Genomic DNA, 6,384 nt, shown 5'->3' with positions numbered 1-6,384 from the left:
ATCTAATGAGACTAAGATTTATCCTAATCCAGTTACAACTCGAATCCGGTACATGCGGCATGCAATCCGACAGTTACCAAACTCCGGTTGATATCATACAAATATAATCTCCTTTCTATTCGGTACCCCTACGACTATATGTATAGATGTAGTCTACGGATACCCCTAGTACACGTATTCCACAGTAGCCCCGGAGTCGTACATAGCTGCGCAAATCATTTGTGTAGATTGTTGATCATTAGGCGTATCTTCGCACAGTATGCTTGACGTTATCCGAGTAATTCCCGAGCGCTCCCCGAGTGCTTCTCGAGTGATCCCGAGTACTCCGTGATGATTGTAGAGGCTGTGGATGGCTCCAAATGGAAGAAATGAATAGGTGCATCGAAGATGCACCTATTAGGTGTAGCCCCCGACTCTATGCTTAAATGCGTAACAATTAATTAAACATAGAGTCTTCTATGGACTGTTACCCAAGAGATGTTTCTCGAAATTTTGAGTTTTCCAACTCGAGCAACACTGTTCTGAGTGCTTCCGGACCCGAGTGGTACCTAGATCTGGTTGCTCTCTCCGAGCAATTTGAACTTGAGTGGTTTGGAGATGGTTTGTGTGCCGTGTCTCCCCAGACATGTAATTTATAATTACATTGTGCCCGTAGGGTAGGTTATGTAGTACTGCCTAACCGTTACAGCCGAGTAGTTAGTACCATGTATATTCGGGTTTACTCAAAGTTTAGGCACAGGCTAAAAAACGCAATTAAGTGCCATGGGTGATATCAATAGACGCCTCCGAGTGCGACCTTGGGCCCATAACATAGGCGTACCATTGATTCCCGAAATGTGAGAAATCACGAATTTTATGTCACCGTTTGGGCGAACCATAAACTCGCAACGTTCTCGTCAACATGGTATCAACTATGCCAGCACCGAGTTTTACGCATCGGTCCGCTATGCCCGCGGAGGGACATAGTAACACTTAGTTGATTTTGGAGATTTGGAGCCATTGAACTATTTTAGTTCGGCGATTTTGGAGATTTGGTGCGATAGAGCACCCGTGGCACAGTAGCCGATATTGAGACCCGACTTAATGTAGTCGAGGTTACTCGGGACCGGTTTGCTTTTGCGGCCTTGGGCGACCTTTGGGCCGTTCAAGACTATGGTGACACGGTTTAGCTCCACGTCAGCGAATGACAGTCTTAAAGAGGTACCCGAGCGTGTGGCCGAGGAGGTGAGGGACATGGCGATGATAGCGTCTTGCCAAGCCTTTGCCACAATGAAGTCTCTTTATCCCTGGATAGTCTTTTTAGCCACCGTCAAAGGTTTTGCAGGCAATTGCGATTCGAAAAAGGCGTTGGTGCTAACAAAAGAGGCTAAAGCCAGTGCCGACTCCATAGTTCGGACCTTTGACATGCAAATAGGAAATATAGCCATTAGCAGTAACATGTCTTTTGCAAGACATTTGTTTGTCTGTAATGTAAATTGTTTTGCTATTGCTTTAAGTCTTTGCTCTGATTAGATCTCGCAATCTGAAATGAGTTGTGTAAACTTGTGCCGTGTACCCATCCCGACAGCCCCCGAGTAGATTTAGCCAGCGCGGAGCATAGCGTATTACTCGGTTTGGTACGGTAAGTAGGGCATAGCCGCGAAGTTTGTTTAGCTTTATTCAGATATTGATCTCATGATCAAAAAAGAGCTTTTAAACAATAGATTTTTAAAAGAACCGTGACATAATGCAGTGTAGCTGTCACGCCCAGAAATTTACACCAAATTTCTGAACAATAGCATGCATTAATCTCGGTGCAGGAATCAGCCCGAGTACACACTATGACAAATTAATACACAGTTCCACGACTTAAAAACAAATAAAAATAATTATCTATCGAAATGCAGCGGAAAAAGAAAAACAAGACTAGACCATCTAGTCTTCAGCTTCAGCTGGCGATGACGGCTCCACACCACACACATTCTCGACGGCAGACTGAACCTCACTTCAACCTTGGGATCAACCTTCTGACTGGAACTCTGGCACTTTCTCTGGTGGGGAAAAATTAAGCAAGGCTGAGTACAAACCACCATACTCAATAAGTAACACCTAAGGGAGGGAGAATAATGAATGCAATAGGGTATCAAAGATAGGTTAAGGTTAAATTGCACAAAGCTGCAGTAATTTAGCAAAACAGTAAATAAAATAAACTGAAATAAAAGTAAAGTAAACATTTAAAATAATCATCCACTGTTCAATATTACACCACGTTGCAACAGGCCCAAACCGTTGTCGAACGTTACACCACGTAGCGATACGGCCAACCCTCTGCCCAACGTTAAACCACGTTGCGACAGACCCAAACCACTAACAACGTTACACCACATTGCGCAGGGTCAAATCAGTTCCAAGGTTAATAAAATTATTAAAGGGGTTCAACTAATCCCGGTGAATCTGTCAGTTCGCCCAATAACCGTGGGCACGGCTATTCGAATAGTTTTACTCTGCAGAGGTGTACAACTTTACCCACAAGACATGGCTCCCAAGCATGTTACGATGCCCCAACGTATCACCACGATACCTCAGTATGAAAACCTTGATAAGACCTTTCACCTAACCCTCCCTAGACCATCGCACCGCACTTCAGGTTTCACCCCCTCCTTTACACCAAGTCGGGCACGGTGGCGGAGGAGAGGAAGAGGCACGAGGGCGCTCGGGTGCCCACCGATGGCGACGGAAGATGGTAGAAAGTCAGTGAAGCCGAGGCGGAGGTGGTGACGTGGGTAGGCGGCGACGTCCGACGGTCGACGGCAACATCGGTCGATGGCGGCGAGGAAGCGGCGGTGCACGGGTGAGGCAAAAAGTGGCGGCGGGGCGGAGAGCTGGGGGTTTTATAGGGTGGCGGCGCCGGCTAGGGCGGGATGGCCGGTGGAGACTGAGTCGCACACGCGGGCGCGGTGGCGAGGCCGTTGCGGGCGCGGCGGTTACGGTGGCGCTGCGGCGTCCGGCGCGGACGCGGCGGGTAGGCGGACTCGGCCGACGCCTGGACCGGTCGCTGACAGGCGGGCCCTGCCTGTCAGTGGTGCGAGGGAGGAGGCGGCAGACTTCGGCGGCGCGGTGCGGGCGAGCTGGCGAGCTGGGCCGACTGCCCAGGTGGAGGGGGAGGGGGAGGCGCACGCGGGCACGGGGCGGGAGGCCGGCTCGCCTGGGCCGGCCTGGAAGGAGAGGTGGGCCGGCTCGGCTGGGCCGGCCCGGGAAGGAGGAGAGGAAAAAGAAAAAGGAAAAAGAAAAGGAAAGGGAGGAAAATTGGACTTCGGCCCAATTTGAGAAGGAAGGGAAAAAGAAAGGAAAAAGGAGGGAAAAAGGAAAGCCCCACTTTTGCCGAGTTTTAAATTAATTTGTTTGGTCAAATTTTATACTTCTGCAGTTTGAGTTTAAATCCTGTTAATCCATTTGGAACCTCGATTTAATTAAATTAATTCCTTTAGAGGGATTTTTCCTGAGTTAATTAAGCCGATTGTTATTTACGAATTTCTTTTACATATTTAGGCTTGGGATAAAACTCCGGGCGTGACAGCAGCCTCCCGACTAGCATGCTGAGGGTGAAAACCACTCGGCGTGGGCAGTCGAAGGATGGAGAAAGGGGAAACTTTTACAGAAAATGTACTAAGTATGAAAGGGACTTAGTTGTTCGATATTCCACAAGTTCTCTTGTTGATGGCGGTCGATATATGGATGCGATCACGATTTGGTGGTGACGATCCTGATGTCGAAGAGAGATGTGGCCGACATGGTAAATAGATTACCACTTGGCGGCGACGAAGTTGATGCGTCCAACACGGTGGCCGTGCATGCATTTAGTGTGGTGATGGGATCACTACTCGGCGCAGATGAAGTCAGGTGTGGCCCACTTGGCGAAGAGATTTCCATTCGGTGACGATGATCTCGGCGGTGACGAAGTTGATGAAGAACCTACGACCTTCTGTTGGAAACTAGGGTCATTAATGACCACTCATTTCATCTTGACCACTCGGCGAACTTCAATCATGTTTGGTGTTAATCTGAGATGAGTTGGCTTCGCGGCGTGTGCCCATCCCGACAGCCCCTGGGCGGACTTAGCCAGCGCGGAGCGTAGCGTCGTTTACCCGGTTCGGTATAGTAAGTCGGGTGTAGAAACAAAGTCGTATAACCGCATCCAGGCATTGATCCAGTAAACAGATGAAGAGCTCATGAGCAGTAGATTTCATTTTCCCGATTCATGTTGTCTGAGTCATCGCGCCAGTTGGCCATGTCAAAGAGATCCTTGACTGTAGTTGGCTCTTTGCGAGTGAATTTCACGATGAATGACTTGTCTTTCACGCCTTTGCGAAAGGCGGCGATGACCATGTCATCCTTGATGTCGGGGATGGAATTGCGAACCTTAGAGAACCGTTTGATGTAGGCCCGTAGAGATTCGTTCTTCTTCTGTTGGACGTGGCCTATCCTAAGTACCCTGAAAGTTGGCTATGAACCGATTGCGGAGTTCTGCCCAGTAATGAATAGACTGTTTGGGGAGCCCCAATAACCAATGTCTAGCCGAGTCATCCAGAGCGACTGGTAGATAGTTGGCCATTGCTTTAGTGTCGCTGTCGGCTGCCCGGATAGCCATGGTGTACACCATTAGCCAAGCCTTGGGGTAGGTGGAGCCATCATACTTCTCGTTACCAGTCAGCCTGAAACCTGTCGGCCAAGTAAGCTGGCTCAAGTTTTTGGTGAAGGCCGCTACACCGTCGACCGTGTTGGTGTCTGAGCTCTCAGGTGACCGATGCCTAGACCCCCGGCTATGGCTCCAATGTTCGTGGTCCCGACGACTACCTTCCTGGCGGGCTTGACTTTGGCGTTCGATCTTTCGGCAGAGGTTGAAGCTATCTTCCTGGTAGATATGCTTCGTCTCGGCCTCAAGGTCTTAGCGTTGTTTATCCAGTCGGCGAATTTCGTCATTGAGGCGGCGTTGCTTACTAGCTGTGTCTTTCCTCTGCTCAGGGTCGGGAGACGCTCGACACAATCTGTTATCAGTCGGTGGCCGAGATCCGAATGGTCGTTTGGAAACGTTCGATCTAGATCGGGGTGACCTACTCGACTGAGCCTCTGACCGTACCAGTGGTGTTCCCGAGTTGCGTTGCAACGAGTGTTGGATCGCAGCTGTTGTCACCATTGCCTTGATCTTGTTGATGGTTTCAACCATCGGTAGATCTTGCTGAGGTAGCTACTGAACGACGTCGCCGAGTAGATCCACCGCCGCTTGGAGGTTTGTTGAGGGGTCTTAAAAACTGCATGCCCCTCAACCCGAGTGTAGAGTAGATCGCAATGCACTTTGCGCAGCTGGCTCCTTAGATGTTCATGAGGTTAATTCTCATGTTGGCGTCTGGCTTCGTCTTCAAGTCGATGGTGTTCATCTTCCTACTGCTGTTCTCCGACCAGCTTGGCTGCTTGCTCCTCTTGCCGCTCCTTCCTAGCCTCGTTGTTGTTGCCCGAGTGATGGTGAAGACCTCAATGGGGGGAACGAAGCTTCCCGAGATGCTGTAGGTGTCTAATGCGGCGACTTGAGCAGTTGGCTCTACATTGACCTCAATCCCGAGCGGCGGACGTGCCAACTCAGGAGACTGCAGCTCAATGTGGTGAGATCTAAATTGGATCTCATCTTGAAACAGCGCCAAGTTCTCTGGTCCGAAGCGGCACACCTCCTCCTCAGGCCCAGATAAATCTGAACACATGTAGGAGAGCGCAGCGCTCTAACTGGCAAGGAATCTGATGCCGCCAAACTTGAAGGTTTGCCCCAGGACAAACTTTTTCTTCATGATCTTCGAGTTTGTTTCCATCGATCTCGTCAGAGACCTTGGAGTAGCTTCCCCTACCTGGCGCGTCAACTGTCGACGATTTGGATGTCGGCAATATATATGGGTTGGCTAGCGAGGCGTAAAGATGGATGGTTAGGATGAAGACACAGGGTTACCCAGGTTCAGGCTCTCGACTAGCAGATAATACCCTACTCCTGCTTGGCGATTGTATTGGATTGTGGACAGATCAACTAGAAGATAACCGATCTAAATATGTCGTTTGTTTGGCCCTCTCCCAAGAGAGGTGCCCCTGTCCCCCTTATATAGTGGGGTATAGGGCTTACAGATAGAGTCATAATATGATGAGACTAAGATCTATCCTAATTCGGTTACAACTCGAATCTGGTACATGCGCTATGTAATCCGACAGTTACCAAACTCCGGTTGATACCATATAAATATAATCTCCTTCCTATTCGGTAGCCCTACGACTGTATGTATACATGTAGTGTATGGATACCCCTAGTACAGGTCTTCCACATTTGTCAATAGTATTTTTTAGATTTTCACGTTAATCTAAGCAAAAACC

Source organism: Oryza brachyantha, chromosome 10 (assembly GCF_000231095.2).
Source record: "Oryza brachyantha chromosome 10, ObraRS2, whole genome shotgun sequence".
NCBI classification, from domain to species: Eukaryota; Viridiplantae; Streptophyta; class Magnoliopsida; order Poales; family Poaceae; genus Oryza; species Oryza brachyantha.
This window is presented reverse-complemented; position numbering follows the sequence as displayed.